Source organism: Lithobates pipiens, unplaced genomic scaffold (assembly GCF_037356315.1).
Source record: "Lithobates pipiens isolate NorthernLeopardFrog02 unplaced genomic scaffold, aLitPip1_a1.2 Scaffold_18, whole genome shotgun sequence".
Classification (NCBI taxonomy): Eukaryota; Metazoa; Chordata; class Amphibia; order Anura; family Ranidae; genus Lithobates; species Lithobates pipiens.
The window spans coordinates 403,722,733-403,742,201 of record NW_027507758.1 but is presented as its reverse complement, the minus strand read 5'-3'; the positions used below and the strand labels follow the sequence as shown (position 1 = coordinate 403,742,201).

The 19,469-nt window shown below is 40.2% G+C and overlaps 1 long non-coding RNA gene across 1 annotated transcript in view; it reads left to right on the top strand.

Moving 5' to 3' along the window:
- The first annotated feature begins 3,648 nt into the window (after positions 1 to 3,648).
- The window catches only part of LOC143988382 (uncharacterized), a 949,733-nt gene continuing 933,912 nt past the window's right edge, over positions 3,649 to 19,469 (top strand). The window contains exon 1 of the long non-coding RNA XR_013276841.1: positions 3,649 to 3,823. This is a non-coding gene — a long non-coding RNA (uncharacterized LOC143988382). The remainder of the gene's footprint in view (positions 3,824 to 19,469) is intronic.

Genomic DNA, 19,469 nt, shown 5'->3' with positions numbered 1-19,469 from the left:
TCCATCAAGTGGATCCACCTGCCCAGTGGTGAATCTAAAAATAGGGGGAAAACACTGCGCTAAAAATCAAATATGCACAAAGAGCACAGCAGCCAACACCAAAACAAACAAAGTTCAACAGGCAAAAAGGTAAAAAATAGTGTAGCGCTTCTTAAGTGATAAGTGTCATCAACATGTGTTAAGAAAATGATCATATAACAAAGATCATATAAATAGTGTAAATGGGCAAAATAAAAGTCCAGAAAATGGGTATAGGCTTCCGTAGTAAAGCTGGCACGAAGATGGTTGAACCATATCAAAGTAAGAGGGAAATCCTACTAAACGGATATGTCCATGTACATCAGCTTGTCTGGAAACATTAGGGAAAGTAGATAGATACTTCTTACCAACTCTGTTGGACTCACACAGTCGTATGACAGTTGAGTCAGTAAAGCTTGGGGTCACAATCTGGGACCGAGGGGTGGATCGAGGAAGGTCCGTCAAACTTGTGAGGAAACTCCAAAAGACTGTATGCCAATGATGAATCTCACCGGTAGGACTTCAGGACAGTTTGGCAATCCAGCTCGGATACGGCCACCACACACCGATACTCCAAATACCCCAAGATGGAGGGGAAGAGAATTTGGGGGTTTTAAACCAAAAAAGAAAAAGAAAAAAAGAAAAAGCTCCACATGGTGCGGGTCAGATGGTAAAAAAAGTAATTTATTTAAAAGTCAAAAAAATAACTAATGACTTAGTGATCACAAAGCAATGGAGTAAAAGTAAAAATAAAAGCAATGTAGGGTGCCAACAGCTAGCCCGACGCGTTTCGACACATATGTCTTCAACAGGGGCAATGCATTGCTTTTATTTTTACTTTTACTCCATTGCTTTGTGATCACTAAGTCATTAGTTATTTTTTTGACTTTTAAATAAATTACTTTTTTTACCATCTGACCCGCACCATGTGGAGCTTTTTCTTTTTTTCTTTTTCTTTTTTGGTTTAAAACCCCCAAATTCTCTTCCCCTCCATCTTGGGGTATTTGGAGTATCGGTGTGTGGTGGCCGTATCCGAGCTGGATTGCCAAACTGTCCTGAAGTCCTACCGGTGAGATTCATCATTGGCATACAGTCTTTTGGAGTTTCCTCACAAGTTTGACGGACCTTCCTCGATCCACCCCTCGGTCCCAGATTGTGACCCCAAGCTTTACTGACTCAACTGTCATACGACTGTGTGAGTCCAACAGAGTTAGTAAGAAGTATCTATCTACTTTCCCTAATGTTTCCAGACAAGCTGATGTACATGGACATATCCGTTTAGTAGGATTTCCCTCTTACTTTGATATGGTTCAACCATCTTCGTGCCAGCTTTACTACGGAAGCCTATACCCATTTTCTGGACTTTTATTTTGCCCATTTACACTATTTATATGATCTTTGTTATATGATCATTTTCTTAACACATGTTGATGACACTTATCACTTAAGAAGCGCTACACTATTTTTTACCTTTTTGCCAGTGGTAAATCTGTCTGCTGATCCTCGCTGAGCAGGTGGCTGACAGGCCCATGTCAGGTCGGATGGAAACTGACTGCCTTTAGACGGTCATCTGATCATATCTGCTAGATAGATGGAGAATGGATCCCCATCTGTTTATTTTTGGTCGATCAGATGTTGGCGAGTGTCAGAAAACACATGCCTGCTGGCATCTGCCACTTCATGAAGACCAATGTAGGTTTCGTTTGAGTCCGCCTGAAAAACGGACAGGTGGACCTGATGGGAACATCCGCGTGAAAGGGGCCTAATTGTCAATGCTTAATTGAACAACCTGAGGTTGGAAGCAGATTCTGTGTGCACCAGTTTTAATAAATCTCCTCCACTGTATCTAGGAATGAGAGTAACATTGGGCAGCACAGTGGTGTAGTGGTTAGCACTCTTACCTAGCAGCAATAGGGTTGCTGGTTCAAATACTGGCCTCAACACTATCTGCCGGGAGTTTGCATGTTCTCCCTGTGCCTGCGTGGGTTTCCTCTGGGTGCTCGGGTTTCCTCCCACACTCCAAAGACATTCTGGTAGGTTAATCAGATCCTGTCTCTAAATTGGCCCTAGTATGTGTTTGTAAGTGCATCGGGACCCTCTGGGGTAAAAGACCACGCTATATCAATATGCAACTCAACTCAAAAGTTTGTTCCAATACCACTAGACACTAAAATAAATAAATGGTTTCTTGTATGATATTCATATTGAGTTGAGGGTGTTTAACACCTTACTTTTGATCAGTTAAGCCAGCCATACATTGTTAGATTTTCATTTGAATGTTTGTAGATTTGTTCATCAGAAATGTTTTTATTGCAATTGAGGATGAGCTTAAGCATGTTCGGATCCTAGTCAGAAGCCACCTGAGTGCATCTGCCAGGAAGCTGTTACCTCTACTGGGCCAATCGTGTGCAGCCAGGGCATTCCCCACAGCTGTATGTATACAAGGGGGTGCATGTCAGCTGGGAATGGTGGGTGCATGTCAGCTGGGGATGGGGGTGCATGTCAGCTGGGGATGGGGGTGCATGTCAGCTGGGGATGGGATTGGGAAGGGGAAAATGTGTCCGCCACTAATAATTGGCCTTGTACAGGTGACTGTGACTGACTCACTCAGATGGGTTTGGGCAAGAATCTGAACATGCCTAAGCATATCCCTACTTGCCATCATTGAGTCAACTATTTTCATTAGTAAGCCCTTAAATAAAATCATCCAGACCAGCTATCTGAAGGAAATCCAAGACCTATTAAACAGGTTTTGTTACAATATGTACAATTTTTTCACAAGGGAAAACCACATTCAAAGTTAGAATTTTGTTTGGGAAAAAATATTCCATCCTGCACCTTTGAATTTGTTGTCACTAAGGTTGAAAACAAACTTTACCCCACAAAAAAAAAAAAAAAAAAAAATATGTCCAAATGAATTCTACTTTTGTATGAACACATGGATTAGTGATACGTACTGGTTTAAAAGAAAACTTCTTCTGATGCTAGCGTCATAACCTGAGCCCCTCTCCTCTCCATTCACATCTAAATTCCTAAAACCTAAGTAGTTAATTAATAAAAAAGCCACATGCTGTCAAAAAGTGATATCACTGTCTTGATGAGGTCAGCTGGGAGGACAATACATTATATCCCTCAGACTAATCCTCCCCCAAAATGAAAGGTCTTTAAAGCTGTAGCATTCAGCTAAAAAAAAAAAAAGAAGTCAAGTTTAATGATAAATCTGTCCTCAGAGAACCAGCCAGGATGGATAGTATTTGAAAAGGATTTAAAAACCCAACTGTGTGCAGAAATTAGAGTTTTGCCCCTGAATCATATGGAATTACAGTTCTGGAAGCATGTGCCATGCCTACACAATACAGCCCAGAGGAAGCAGCTATTTCTGTTGGTTTTTATTAAACCAACCAAGCAATTTAATTCTTTTGTTCAGGAGAGTTCTACTTCATTGATTAACAAAAGCAGGGATATAATTTTTTCAGCCTTTTTGAAAAGCCTGAAATGTCAAGCCTTTTAAAGCAGATTATTCTGCCTCTGTGCAGTGAATACAGCCAGAGTAACCTTTTGTCTACAATTAAATATTCTAGCATAAATATAAAAGAAAATCAGAGATGGGAAAGATTGACTCACGAGAGATTGGAGAGGTAGATTCACACACTGATAGTGGAAGCAGCTTGCTTCTAATTAAATATGCGACTGAGTCTCAGAGCATTTGCTTTCAGCTGCAGAGAGGAGAGGCTGCCCAAGAATGGGAGGAAGCGCTATATCACATAATCTGTTTGTCCACAGCCTTTCCTTGGGGTTTACCGAGGTATTTTCATTTTTTTCCCTTACATTGTCTTTTGTTACGGGTACTAAAGGTGATCTCTCAAGGGCATGGAGCCAGCTCAGCTCAAAGTTTGCTTTCTCTTGTTTACAAACTTAAGTTGGACTGTTTTGTTATTTAGTTTAATTGTGTTCTTTAATGTGGCTTTTTAAGCTGTGTTTTATTCATTATGTTTGTAGATCTGTAGTCACTTTATGGGATTTACAATACACCCCCCCCCCCTCCCCCGATTTCTGTACATGATGCCATCATTTTGTGTAGGTAATGAAAACTTTTAGCATTTGTTATTCACCTGCAGGTCATGTGCAGGATTTGACAGCTAGGGGTCCGGTGTGGACTTTGATGGCTTAAACATCATTCAAATACAGGCTTCAGAGATTCTTAAAACAGTGTTGTCCATGCTAGTTTTATCTGTTTTTTTTATTATTCTATTTATTATTTTTTTAATTTCTTTTATTTTAGTTGCCTGTTTTTATGTTGCCTGCAAGAATTTTCTGAAAAGCTACACTACCTATTTGCTACCCAGTTGCAAATATACATGATGTTTCCTTAACTTACTAACATAAAAAACAAGGAGAAAACAGATTGAAAAAAATGCATGTAATGCATGCTAAACTCCGTGTTGAGTGCTGCATAATGCAATGCTTCCAAAAGTTGAGATATTGTTTTTTGAGTCAGGTACTTTTACAGTGTAAAAGTAAAAAATTGTTACCTACTAAATGTTTTTTTTTTTTTACTTTCTATAGGGGCATTTCTAGACCCTGACACTCAGGTCACGTGCCCCAGGTCTCTTTTGAGATATGGAATTGATACTTTCTTTGCATTATATAGTTTTGGAACAATGTATAATTTTTATCTACTTTTAAATCAATTGATTATTTATTTTATCGTACTGTGACATTACAGTTTTTTTTTTTGACAAATTTGTTTTTATTTAATTAAAACAATTATATTAGTTTTAGATTTGATCCAAAGTGGTCATCGTGCTGTCCTACCAGCCCGTCAACATTTTAATTTGTGTGCCCAGAGATGCCCCTGGCCCTGTAGGACCATAGAAATGCCTCTAATTCTCTTGCTGATTAGGAGTTCAGTTGACATATCAAATGTTACACAATATGTCTGACAATATGCAAATAAAGAAACTTTAGAGACTTAAAGCTTGATTCTCATGCTTATTTCTTTAGCATACAGCTGAATGTGCTGTGGTGTCCTACACAATACCTGGACCTGTTTGTTTACGTTAATTACAACTTTCAATTGCAACTTCCCTGACGTGGTATTGTCAAGCCTCCGTAATTGTGTGGTTGTAATTGTGTGGCTATATTACACTTTCATTTGTGTCACTCTATTTCAATAAAGCTTTTTGTAATCATTAACATCTGGCTGTATTGATGTGCAGCTAATGACATGAAAAGATGACATAATGCAGAGATCATAATTGCTTTTAACGTAAACCTTTTCCATTGATGAATGTCTCTTACTTAGCTTTTATTTTTAATGGTGCTTAGACAACAAAACAGGTGCTTTAACTATTGATTAGGTAACACTAATTTTGATTCACTTATTCCTTGTATTTTGATAGCGTTTTATCATTTGTATTTTAAATGTACCCATTATACAATGGGTGATATGTACTCTTACTTATGAATGCTTACAGAGTTGGACCAAGAAATGAACTGTCATTTGTGTAGTACTGAAAGTAAGACTACTTTCTTTAGTTAGTCTCATTCACTGATAGGGCTTACTTAAGAACACTATAAGGAGCAGGTAAAATGTAAGCCATAGCAACCAGAATTCACCCTTCATTAGACTGGGGCAATGAAAAATGCCTTCTGATTCATTGCTTTGGTATAATGCAAGATGTGTATTAGTCTGTGTATAATTTCCTTTGCCTTAGTAAATAAGCTTGAATGTTAGTTTTTTTTTTATGGACAATTGTTATGTACACTTTTCTCAAGAGTTGTTGTTGAGTATGTGCAAGAAAAGCGAAAATATTCAGAAGTGTATTAAAATGTACTGAGATTGAAAAACCTTTGGAGAACTCCTTTGCTTATATTATTGTGTGAATGTTACCCCAAAACTCTTGTCGCACTAAACTATGCACAGTTTATAAGTACCAGATGTAAACAAAATGCAGTTCAGTGTTAAGATCCTCCGTCTTTTGCATTGTGTCTATACAGTGGCAGAATCCATGACATCTCTCATAATGCATTGTAGTACATTGTTGTGCAACATGTGTACTGCTGATCACAAAAGATATACCCTGTGAAGCGTATAGGATTACCAGAGGTCGCTTTGGATGTTTGCATATGCAAGTGGAAATCAGAAATTTCTGATAAAAATGTCAGATTGATAACAACATAATATAATGTTTCCATCGCCAATCCCCAGGGGCCGCTAACATTTCATTGTTTGGCACATGCAGAATACAAGACATACGCATTTTAGTAAAGTTGTAAAATAACCATGTTTAGAGCTTAAACAATATAGGGTGTACTGAACTCCTCATCTTGTGGTTTAACATTTTATTCATTGCAATTTACCTAATTACATAGGTGTCACCTTTTCTATAATGAAAACCAGAGTAATTGCCTTGGTGGGCATTGGGAATGTGCACTGGTGTGAGGGCCTAATTTCAAAGGGCTTTTATGAAGAAACAAGTAGAATTTGCACTCTTGTAAGTCCTTTAGGTGACTTTATGGTTATATGGCGCAGTAATGAGAGGTAAAACATCTATGCATGGTAATGTGTTGCAGTCTGTAGGTTGAGGTGTCAATGTACATACTGTATAGTGCGACACCTCGCAACAACCAAACTTTGATGCACTGCATTAAAAGAATTTCAGGTGTTGCAATATTGTGTGGTAAAATGTGCATTTTGTTGTGCATTACTGCAATGCATATGTGTGATGCCAAGATTAATGTGCATGTGCTGATGCACTGCAAAGGAACATGGGGAGTGTGAAATGGGCCTTAATGAGAAATGTTACCTTCAGTAAAAATGGCATGGCCTGGCTCGTCCTCCTTACCGATCACTTTAGTAAAGCTAAACCAAAAATAAAAAAAATAAGGGGAAAAGGTAAAATTTAAAGCAGAGTGGCAGGCTTTTTTTTTTTTTTTTTTAATTTGCAATGTAAAAACAAGTTGACTCATGATGCAAGTTCAGTGCTTGCTATACTTTGGGTCTGCTACAGCTTTGATAGCTGTGGCTCTCATACATGGAAGCAGCAATATTATTTGTCCTCCTTTTTCTCCCCTTGTCCATTCACAGAACGCTTTGTATTCTGTGAAGGTGATATTGGGGGAAGAGAGGAGGGGGGGTCAAATGACATTGCAGCTTTCAAGTATGAGAGCCACAGCTTTTATAGCTGGAGCACTGAAAATATATGGAAGGTTATGCTATCTGGCCTGAACGAAAGTGTAAATATTAAAGTGGTTGCAAACCTCAAAGATGAAATATGAGCCAAGCATATCTTTCTATATAATGTAATTGTCTCTATCCAAAGCACTGAGTGTGATTTATCTCCTCTGCTATCAGCATGTCACTTCTGACAAGTTTTTCTAACACCAAGAGATAAAAAGGTGAGGGAGAATAGAGCTCCAGCACACAGCCTGTGATTCATGTCCTTACGACTTTATGTTACCTGTGTACTGTGTGAAGGGGTTGTGCAGCTCTTTCAATCAGGGTTCAATGCTGTCCTCACTGAGATCTGCACTGTGAGACTTCAGATGTCCACCTAATGCTGCTAGAGCTTAGAAAACAATAATTTGATCTGTGTGTTTTTAGAATAATCTACAGACAAAATAATTTCAGATAAACAGGTACAACATATGTAGCAGGATTTGTTTCATCTTTCTGTATCACCTGAGGCTAGTCACTTCACTGTGTGGGTGTGAGGATTTTCAACCTCTTTAAAGAAAATACAGCATCACTTAAAGTGACTGACATACACCTCCTTACTTAAAGACCTCACTTAAAGGTACTAAGGGGGAAATAAAAAAATGACATATATGATGCAGCATGTCACTAGCGTTTACACAGCAGTTCTTAGTCCCCTTGTTTTTTACCTGTTGAGCCTATTGTTATTTTTCATTTTCACAGCAAAAAAGGCAGTTAGAGGGATGAGACAAACCATTTAACACTGGCAGAGCCGACTTCTGTTTCCTCTCTCCTCCTTGGTGGACAATCGGGACTCTTCTCTTTTTGGAGAACGGGTCCTTAATCCATTTCTGATTGGCTGGATTAAGGATCAGTGATCAATAGCGAATATTCATTCACTGTTGTAACACCTGGGTGGGCTTGTAGCGCAATGCTCTGTGCCCGGAGCCTAGCCTATTTCAAAGCCTATTAAAGTCTCTGGCTCTAATCAGGTGCTTAAAAAAAAACTCCACCTCTCTAATTCATATGTCTGAAGTCCTGAAAGGGGCCGGGTGCATGAACAGAGGGTGACGCCCGTTGATAGAGGGGTTAGATGGACTGCTAAATCTACTAGTCCATCTAAAACTGCCCTCGACAGACAGTGCTGCTGGTCTAGGGTAACTCATAGATAGAGGAGCCACCTTAGGACAAGAAGTGTGTAATTGGCTGGATGAGCATCTAAAATTAAAGGAAACAACACCTAAAAAAATATGCAGCCACCAGAATTAAGGATTGGTAAGCTGCAATATATAAAATTTTTGTTTTTTAGTTTAAAGCTGCTTTTAAAATTAACTTCAGATTTAAAAATAAAAATGTTGCCTGGAGTTTTGCTATAATTTTTACAGGATGATTTTAGGAGGATAATTTTTATTTGCTTCATATCTCTGAATCTGCTGATTGCTGTGACTTGTGCTTTTCACTGAAGGTGACTGCCTTATACATTTTTTCATCATCTGCTCAGGTAGAGTTGTCCACGTTGGTGACCAGTTAGACACATTAGACTGGTCATAGACAGGATCATTTTTTGTGTCCAATCCAAGGAAAATTTGACTAGAAATAGATGGGGAGGCTGCGAAAATTATGATATTAAAGAATGCGAACAATCGCTACTTGTACAGTTTTCTTCATTCTATTCATATATGTGCTAGTAGCCACTGCTATGTACAATTGTTCACATTGATATACCCTGAAATCTATTGTTAGACCATTGTGATGGAAAATCAGCTCATTCCATATTGGCCATTGTAAAACAATCCAATTTTCACAAACATTTATTGCATATATCTTGGTTCAGATGAAATACTGCCCCATCAGAGGCTGCAACATTCATTAGAGCTCTTCACAAATTATCCTTAATTTTCCTATATATTCACTTCACAAAATAGTGAAATGTAGAAAGATGTGTATCATGCATATTTCATATACACTGGAAATAAAAAATATAGAAATATGAGCAATTGTCTTGATCTCATTCTATTAGGTTCTGATAAAATGCATATTTACACCGATCAGCCATGACATTATGACCACTGACAGGTAAAGGGAATATCTCGTTACAATAGCATCTGAAAATTGGTGGGATATATTAGGCAACAAGTGAACATATCCATAAAGTTGATGTGGTGAAAGCAGAAAAAATGGGTATCGCAGTTTGGACCAGTGTGCACAGCCAAAAGCTACAATGGTCACATGAACATCAGAACTGGACTATGGAGCAATGGAAGAAGGTGGCCTGGTCTGATGAATCACAATTTATTTTACATCATGTGGATGGCCAAGTGCATGTGCATCATTTATCTGGGGAATAGATGGCACCAGGGTGCGAAATAAGAAGGCAAGTTGGAAGAGGCAATGTGATGCTCTGGGGAATGTTCTGCTGGGAAACATTGGGACCTGCCATTCATGTGGATGTTGCTTTGGTGTCCATGCCTCAGTGGGTCAAGGCTGTTTTAGCAAAGAGGGCCATACTCAATATTAGGTGGGTAGTCATAATATTATGGCTGATTGGTGTATATCCTTGAAAAACCTGATAATAGGCAGAAACAATGCAAGTGTTCCTTGAATGCAACTCAAGGATAAGGCAGGGAAGTAGCAAACTTGAAGTGGAATCCCAGCTAAATAAAAAAAATTGAAAAAGGGGAAAACTTTTGTTTTTCTTGAGAACATTTTCCTTGCTTCCTATTCCAGTAATAATGGTCACTGCAACAGGAAGTGCAAGGAAATCTCCCCAGTCAGCAATAAAATCATCATTGTTTTAGGATAGATTGGGGCAAAAACTAGAACATATATTGGGTTTTCATCAGTCTTAAGCCTCATACATGATTGGATTTTCTACAGACAAAACCTCTGACTTTTGTCCAAAGGGCGTTGGCCCCAAACTTGTCTTGCATACAAACCGCACACAATTGTAGGCCAATAAACACGAACGTAGTGACGTACTATGTGTCTTTTTAGCTCCTTAGCTCAACCCCTTACTCCGATCTGTGATCAGACCAGTCTCATAGACTCGCTGATCACAGAGCGCGCCGCGTGTGCCCTGCAGGGGGAGCGCAGGCCCGCTCGAGCATGGGAGGATGTCCAGGGACACCCTCCTGGCAATTGGAGTCCACTTTCTAGCTGTCTTTTGGCTATAGCTCGGGCGTCAAGTGGTTAAGGAATGTAAAAATATAATAGCCAATTTTGAGTAGTCTCTGCCTTTTCGCATCGGTTTCTCAACAGTAATGCATAGAAACCTAAATATGGAAAAACACAGAATCACTGGGGCTGATTTACCTAAAGTAGTAGTAGTAGTAGTTTTTAGTTTTTGATAAATTGGAGATGGATTAGCACCCCTGTTGGGTTTTATTGCCGCCTGTGCTTCAGCCTCTCTATTTGTCTTATTTACTGTTATCATTGAAAGTGAATGAAAATCCCATATTTTGGGTTGTCCCCAGAAAAGTTATAGAGGGAAAATCTTCCAATGGGGACACTGGTTCTGGTGACCTGGGATTCTTTTAATTTGTAGGGATTTCCTCTCACTTTCTGTTTTGACTATGGGATGAAGGGAAAACTCCACAGTGAAAGGCTGTCTTTTTTGTTTTTATGGAAAAAGGGTATTTACAGGACAGTATTCATATCCCTTGAAAATGTCCACATTTTGTCACGTTACAGCCAAAAACATAAATGTATGTTATTGGGATTTTATGTGATAGACCAACACAAAGTGGCACATAATTGTCAAGTGGAAGGAAAATGATAAATGGTTTTAAATTTTTGTTTACAAATAGATATGTGAAAAGTGTGGCGTGCATTTGTATTCAGCCCCCTTTACTCTGATACCCCTAACTAAAATATAGTTGAACCAATTGCCTTCAGAAGTCACTTAATTAGTAAATAGAGTCCATCTGTGTTTAAGTTCATCTCAGTATAAATACAGCTGTTCTGTGAAGCCCTCAGACGTTTTTTTAGAGAATCTTAGTAACAAACAGCATCATGAAGGCCAGGGAACACACCAGACAAGTCAGGGATAAAGCTGTGGAGAAATTTAAAGCAGGCTTAGATTATAAGAAAATATCCCAAGCTTTGAACATCTCACAAAGCACTGTTCAATTCAGCATCTGAAAAAGGTTATGCTTCGATACTACTCCTCGCACTATGCCACAGACCCCATCAACATGACCACCGCCAAATCCTTCTTCGACAGATTGACCCTACCCACGGTCTCTCCTTCCCAACTCCAGGCCCTCAATGCACCCATCTCCCTCCCCGAGCTATCGAGCGTCATCCGGAATCTAGCTCTCTCTAAAGCCCCGGGGCCCGATGGGTTTATAGGGGAATTCTATAAGACCCTACAATCCATAAACGAACCCACTCTCCTTGCGGTTTATAATGGTATATGGACTGGTGGCCTCTACCTACCAACAGGGAATCAGGCCATCATCAAATTACTTTCCAAATAAGGCAAGGACCCCCAAGAGCCAGGCTTGTACTGACCCATCTCGCTCTTAAACCTAGACGTAAAAATACTTTCCAAAATAGTAGCCTCCAGGCTAGCCACCATTATTCCCACCCTGATCCACCCAGCCCAATCAGGTTTTGTGAAAGGTAGAACGGCCACTATAAATATCTAGAAGGTGATGTTGGCTCTGGAGCATGCCAAGAACAGCTCGGGGGGGGGGGGGGAAATCATGTCGTCATCACCCTGGATGCGGAAAAAGCCTTTGATAATGTCAGCTTCGATTGGCTATCAATGGTCCTAACAAAAATAGGGGCCCAACAGGCCCTTTCAAGCACCTCGTACATGCCATGTACGCCTCCCCCACAGCCAGGTTGGTGGTGGCTGGCCCCCTCTCGGACAAATTCCATCTCTATAAAGACACGAGACAGGGCTGCTGCTTATCCCCCCTCCTCTTCAACATTGTATCAGAACCCCTCTCTCCCACTCAAAAAGCCCCACTACATGACATTAAAATAGGATCTCAGGAACTTCGCACATCATTCTTCGCGGATGACACCCTTCATTTTTCGACAAACCCCTCCTCTAACATGCCCACCATCAAAACAATCTAGCTTCCCACCGAGACTGGAATATAAACCCTTCTCTACCTGGCAGGAAAAAGGCCTCACAAACTTTTCCACCCTATGTAACATGGAAACTGGTCGTCCTCATAACTTCTCTGTCATCGCAGAATCATTCTCCCTCCTTCAATCCCATGCTTTCCACAAATGCTTCATGAGAGACTCACGCAGAGAGGAAAGCAAGAGATTTCTGACATCTTTCATGGACAAGCTGCTATAAGGGGGCTCCTACAAAATTTCAGATATATACAAACCCTTCTTGCTAAAGACCACTCCCTCAATTGCCTCCTCATCCGTGGAAAACTGGAGCAAAGACTTCCCTGACTCAGATTTAGTGGAAAAGAGTCTTCAAGACTAAAAAACAAACCACCAGCTGACCACCAACGAGGTTTGGAGAGAAACACAGCTCAAGATTATGCACCGTGCTTACATACCTTTCATCTCAGATAAGAAGGTCCAGGGCACAGCCAGCTGCCCCATGTGTTGCCAGCCAAAGCCATCCCTCTCTCACCAATTTTGGGCATGCCCCTCTATCTTCACCTTCTGGAATCAAGTTATCTCCTACATTTTTGATATAACAATGCTAAAATTACCTAAAGACTCCTTACTTCTCATTTTTGCACACTGGGATGACCAACTGCTACCATGGTCCCCAACCACTCACCCTTCCTATAAAAACTGGGCTTTGATCTGCCTATTACTAGCCAGAAGACTAATCTTGAAAAACTGGATTTCATCTTATTGCCTAAAGATTTCGCAACTAAAACGGGAGCTCTTAACCTCCCTGGTGGTGATCCCGAGTCTGGCTCGGGTTGGGATTTTACTATCATAAGCGGTAACCCAGAGCCAGACTCGGGATCGCATCGCTGGATACAGGGAGGACACAGAGAAGTTACTTACCTTGTCCCCTGGATCCAGCGATGTCCTCCACGCCGTGTGATTGAGTTGTCCTCTGCTCGATTCACACCGTGCCGAACGCCGCCGAGCTCCGTTCCCTGCGACATTACGGCGCACGGGAGCGGAGATCAGTGCCAAATTCAAAAAAGTAAAAGTACACAAAACATACACAGTACTGTAATCTTACAGATTACAGTAGTGTATAAAAAAATACACACTACCTTTGTCCCTAGTGGTCTGTGCAGTGCCCTGTATGCACTTTTATATTATAAATACTGTTTTTTCTGCCTGGAATTTGGAGATTTTCCATAGCAACCAGAAAGTGTCCCTTTTTCAGTGTTTTAGGATTTGATTACATTATTGAATAATTTTTATTATTATTTATTATATTATAAACTTTATCATACCCGGGATGTCTGCTAGACTCTGGTTTGAACAGATTTAATTCCTAAGAATTACAGGACTACAATATAAAACGCCAAATTTCTATGCAAAATAATTGTACCGCTTTCAGCACCTAAAACCAGAACAAATCATACCACCAGGGAGGTTAAACTTGCTTCACAAGGACAAACTTAATACCGATTTCAAGTAAGTAAACCCCAAAACACACTTTTATTCCAGATGGTGGGCTTTCATGCAATCAACCCTGTCTTGAGAAGAATTGCTAACACTTGAAAAGTTCTCATTCTCCTACGTTGAGTCTCTCACTGCTACCACTCCAGAGGAAGTCGACAATACTGGCTTTGACCCTACATACTGGCTTCTAGTCATGTTTGTATGCGCTATGTCTACTGCCTTTTTTTGGCTTTTATATATTGTTTCCTTTGTATGAGAAAACTTATATATCCACAGTTTCTTTGTGAATTGCAAAAAAAGTTTGAAAAACTATATGTAGTCACTGTTCTACTATATGTAGACTCTGTTTAGTGAACGTTTTTTCATCTGGCTCAGCTTATTTTTTTATATTTCCTCTTGTCAAGATCTGTGGTGCTGACAGGGCAATGCACACCTTAAATATGGGCCAATTCAGTAGAGATCCACCTAAAATTTAGCTATGTATGGTTAGTTTAACAAGCAACAGCCCTACGCTCAGGTGTTGACTGCAACAGAATCTTTAGTGAAAACAAATACTCCTTTGTGCTTTGCTGCTATTACCTCATATGACTGTTAACCACTGGCTGCCAAGGCCAATTTTGATATCTCTCACATGCATGTAAAAATCAGCATGTTTTGCTAGAAAATTACCCCCAAACATATTTTCTGAAATTAGAGGCCCTGGTTGGTGGTTGTTGCAATTTGTTTTACCACACAATATTTGCTAAGCTGTTTATTAAATATAAATTTTCAGAAATACACTTAAGTGGTTCTAAAGGCAAAAGTTTTATTTTTTTTACTTTAACGCATTCTCTGCATTAAGGTAAAAAAAATCTGCATGCAGCCCCCTTATACTTACCTGAGCCTGATCTCAATCCAGCGATGTGCACGAGAGCAGTGAGGAGGGGGCATAACTGAGCCAGGCTCTCTGTCCATCGAAACACAAGTGCCCCCATAGCCAGAGGCTTGCTATGTTCCCTTGTAAGCCTGATCCCATCCATTATTTCTCCCTCTCTTGTCCTGCCCTTGTTCATTTGCTGATCCCCTGTGTATGACCCTGGCCTGGCTAACATGTTTGATTTGGGTACTTCCCTTTGGCTGTATATATTATCTTTTGTCCGTGGGTTTATGTTGGTTGGTTGAGCACTATTTTTATTTGGAGTGTTTACTTATTTATATCACTTTTCTTAAATAAACGTTATTCTTATTCACTTACATGCGTTTTGGTTTCCCCTTTTGCAGTCCACACAATCTGGTCACACCTGCTCATGACAGTCACTGATCTCTGCTCCGTGTGATGAGAGCAGAGATCAGTGACGTGTCATAGACAGCCACATCACCCACAGTTAGAAACACGCCCCTAGGACACACTTAACCCCTACACTGCCACCTAGTGGTTAACCCCTTTACTGCCAGTGTAATTTACACAGAAATCAGTGCATTTGTATAGAACTGATTGCTGTATAAATGACAATGGTCCCAAAAATGTGTCAAAAATGTCCGATGTGTCTGCCATAATGTCGCAGTCACGATAAAAATTGATGATCGCCGCCATTACTAGGAAAAAAAAATTATTAATAAAAATGCCATAAAACTATCCCCTATTTTGAACTATTTTTAAACATTTTTTTATATATTTTTGGGGGATGTTTATTATAGCAAAATGTAAAAAAAAATGTGTTTTTTTTAAAATTGTTGCTCTTTTTTTGTTTATCGCGCAAAAAATAAAAACCGCAGGGGTGATCAAATACCACCAAAAGAAAGCTCTATTTGTGGGAAAAAAAGGACGCCAATTTGGTTTGGGAGCCACATCACATGACCACGCAAATGTCAGTTAAAGCTACGCAGTGCCAAATCGGAAAAAGTGCTCTGGTCTTTGGCCTGCAAAATGGCCCGGGGCTTAATGCCACGTACACACGATCGGACTTTTCGATGGACTAGGTCTGGCGGACTATCCGACGTACTATGCAGCTGAGGTCCCCGAACTTTCAAACAAAACACACTATCACTCCAAAAGTCCGCCGGATTCGAACGTGATGACGTACGACCGGACTAGAATAAGGAAGTTCATAGCCAGTAGCCAATAGCTGCCCTAGCGTCGGTTTTCGTCCATCGGACTAGCACACACCGGACTCAAGCCCGTCGGAAAGATTTAAAACATGTTTTATTTCTAGGTCCATCTGACTTTTGGGAAAGAAAAGTCCGCTGGAGCCCACACATGATCGAATTGTCCAACGGATTTCAGTCCGCCGGCCCTAGTCCGTAAAAAAATCTGATCACATGTAAGCGGCATAAGTGGTTAAATGCATTTTAGTGCACACAAACACAATATACCACCCAATTTTTTGGTAAAATATAAAATATGATGTCGCACAGAGTAAATAGATAAGGAACATTTCAAGATTGCATTTGCATGTGAGCATTGGTGTAAAAAGTATTAAATTTTTAAAAATGTATTCTATTTACATTTTTTTTTTACTTTCTCTTTAGTTTTTTTTTATGTTACTTTATTGCTATCACGAGGGATGAACAACATGCCTTCTGATAGCTAGGGCAGTGACATGTCCTCTTTATGGAGGGATCTGAGGTCTATTAGACTCTTGATATCTTCCCTTCCCTTCCCTTCAAAGCAGCTGATCAAACCAAGATCAGTTTGATCGGCTATTTCGATGGCCTATACCAGCCAGTAAATAAAGAGCCAAAATCAAGTGATGTAATACCCATTGCTTCAGGCTTCATTCACTACAGAGGATGGGAAGAAACAGAAGTTCTTTCTTCAGTTATCTCTGAAAATATTTTAACAGATTATAGGTGACGTCAAGCAAAATCAAAGTCTACACATTAATATTATCCAACATGTGAAACGTGCAGTGATGAAAAAATAAAGTGTGAAAAGCACCCCACTTGTTAGTGCATACACAAGGCAATTTTAAACAAAGTATATAAATATAGTGAACTGTACCAGCACAGTCCCGGTGCAATTATGCCTTGTACACATGATCAGACTTTCCGAAAACAAAACCGTGGATTTTTGTTTGAAGGTTGTTGGCTCCAACTTGTCTTGCATACACACGGTCACACAAATGTTGGCCAACAATTACGAACGTGGGAACGTGGTGCTGTACAAGACACATGGCAAGCCAATAAAAAGGAAGTTCAATAGCCAGTGCTGCACCCTTTGGGCTCCTTCTGCTAATCTTGTGTTTATCTTGTGTTAGAAGTTTGGTGAGGGACGATTCGTGCTTTTCAGCCTCGTGCTTTTCAATTTGTTTCTGCTTTTCAGTTTGTGCTTGTCGGTTCATATCTATTCTTCAGTGCATGCCCGTCAGTTTGTTCCTGTCTTTCAGTACTTTCTATTTATAGTTCATTCTGATTTTCAGTGTGTTCTTGTCCGCTCATTTCTGATTTTCAGCTCGTTCTTCTCAGGTTCTTTCTGATTTTCAGTGCGTTCTGTCAGTTCGTTCTGAGCAGCCGTTTGTTTATTAGCCATGTTGCTGTTATGTACTCATCGTAGAGTTCGTGCTGTTGTTGGGCTTGGTGTTGGAGTTACTGCTTTGACCCAAGTCCAGTCCATGAACAGGGGGAGGAGAAATTCTTGGACCAAGAATTGGTTGCTTAATCATAACCAATTCTGTCATATGCCTTTTTTTTGCGGTAGCTCCAAGAGAATAATCCTGATGATGTCACCGTCTCTTGGCTTTGCTGACCCCTTATTTTACGAAGCATGACACCTGCATGCGGCAAGCCATCACTCCCGAGCAAAGGCTTGTCGCCACCTTATGGTACTTGGCGACAGGGAGAAGTCTCCAGGGCTTGAAGTTCACTACTGGGATCTCCCCCAGGCTCTGGGAATCATTATTCCAGAGACCTGTTCTGCCATAATTCAGGTCCTGCAGAAGGACTATATTAAGGTAAGTGTTATCCTTTAACATCATATTCTATGTATTTAATGTTTGCTAATGTATTAATTTAATTATTCCATAATTACCATGATTGTAATATGCTGTGAATGTCCTCTTTGTCCTCATGCATGCTATAAACTTTTACTGCTCCTTTTTTCTCCTTCATGCATATTTGCCTTCACTAACCTCCCCAGTATTCTATCCTGGGCCCATACACACCTAGCCTAGTAACTTAACAATGTATTTTGTCAGCTCCATTGTAGTGCTTACCCTAAAAACCCCCTAAAATGTGTCCAAATGTTTTATTGTTGTCCTTAAATTCAGGCAGAGTGCAACAGGCTTTCTTTTGGAGCCCAAACTCATTTGGAACCCTCCCTTCCCCCCAACCACTAAGTCTACCAATACTCTGACTTTTTTAATCTGCTGACTTTGCCAAAAGCATGTAGTGCAAGTGCCTGCCTGAATACTTTCAAATGGTACTGTTTAAAGTTTTATTTTCCTATTAGCTTGATAGGTAATTGCAGAATGTAAAAATGTGCTTCAGTTTGTACAGTGTGTATTCATATTTTTGGATTATGACACTTCTTACCTGTCCAGTGGGCTGCCAATAGTGTAAGTAAGGAGGGGCTGGCCAAAGTATCACACATTATTTATGCATTCAGCTCTCAATGAAGTGGAGAGGGTAAACTGTTCAAAACCTCTCCCCCCACCCTTACATTTTTACAATGGGCCATCAGAGGGGATGAGGAATCTGATAAGTTGACCTTATACTTTTGTCTTTAAATACTCACTTCAATACATGTTAAACTTATGTTGGCCAAGAATGTTTGGGTCTAATCTGCTTGCAATGTTATGCGCAAAAGTAGTAATTTTCTTTTCTTGTTTGACTCCACAGTTTCCTTCCAACCCACAGGAATGGCAGACTGTGGCCTTCCAATTCTACTATTGCAGTGGTGCGATACATGGGAAGCACATGCGGATCATCCCACCACCCAACTCAGGGTCGACTACTTTAATTATAAGGGGTACAGTAGTATTGTGATGTTGGTGGTGGTGATGGCGAATTATGAGTTCTTATATCTGGACGTAGGGAAGAATGGCCATATGTCTGATGGAATTTTACCAGCATCTCCAGAATGGCACCTTGAGGTTGTCACCTCCAGCGGATAATGTGGTGGCCTCCAGTTTGTTTTTGTGATGGAAGAGGCTTTTGCGCTGAGGGGGCCATCTGATGAGGCTGCTCCCCATGAGGACCCTGACCCTGGAGCAGAGGGTTTTTAATTACCGGCTGGCCCATGCCAGAAGAGTGATTGAGAATGCCTTTGGCCTAATGGCCAGCCGGTTCCAGCTTTTCCAAATGGCCATCAACATGGCCAAATACAAACTCAATCACATCATCTTAAGCTGCTGCATTCTTCATAATTTCCTGTGGAAGAATGCAGCCAACTATCTGGCCTCGGTTGTGACAACTGAGGCCAACTTTTCACTGCCACAAACAATGACGGCGCTTAAAAGTGCCCATCCTGGCTTGACCCCCCAAAGCACCCGCGAAGTATGGCAAAACTGTGGAGTGCTTCATGGGTAGGGGACAATTGATTTACCAGAAAATCTGAAAGGTGTTTAAAATATTTTTTTTTTGAAAAACCAAACTTATATTTCATTTGATTTCCTGCTTGTGTTTCTTATCTGTCTCCTAGGATCTCCAGTGGCCTTTTATTTTTGACCATTTTCTTCAATAGTGCAAACGTAACTTATTTGAT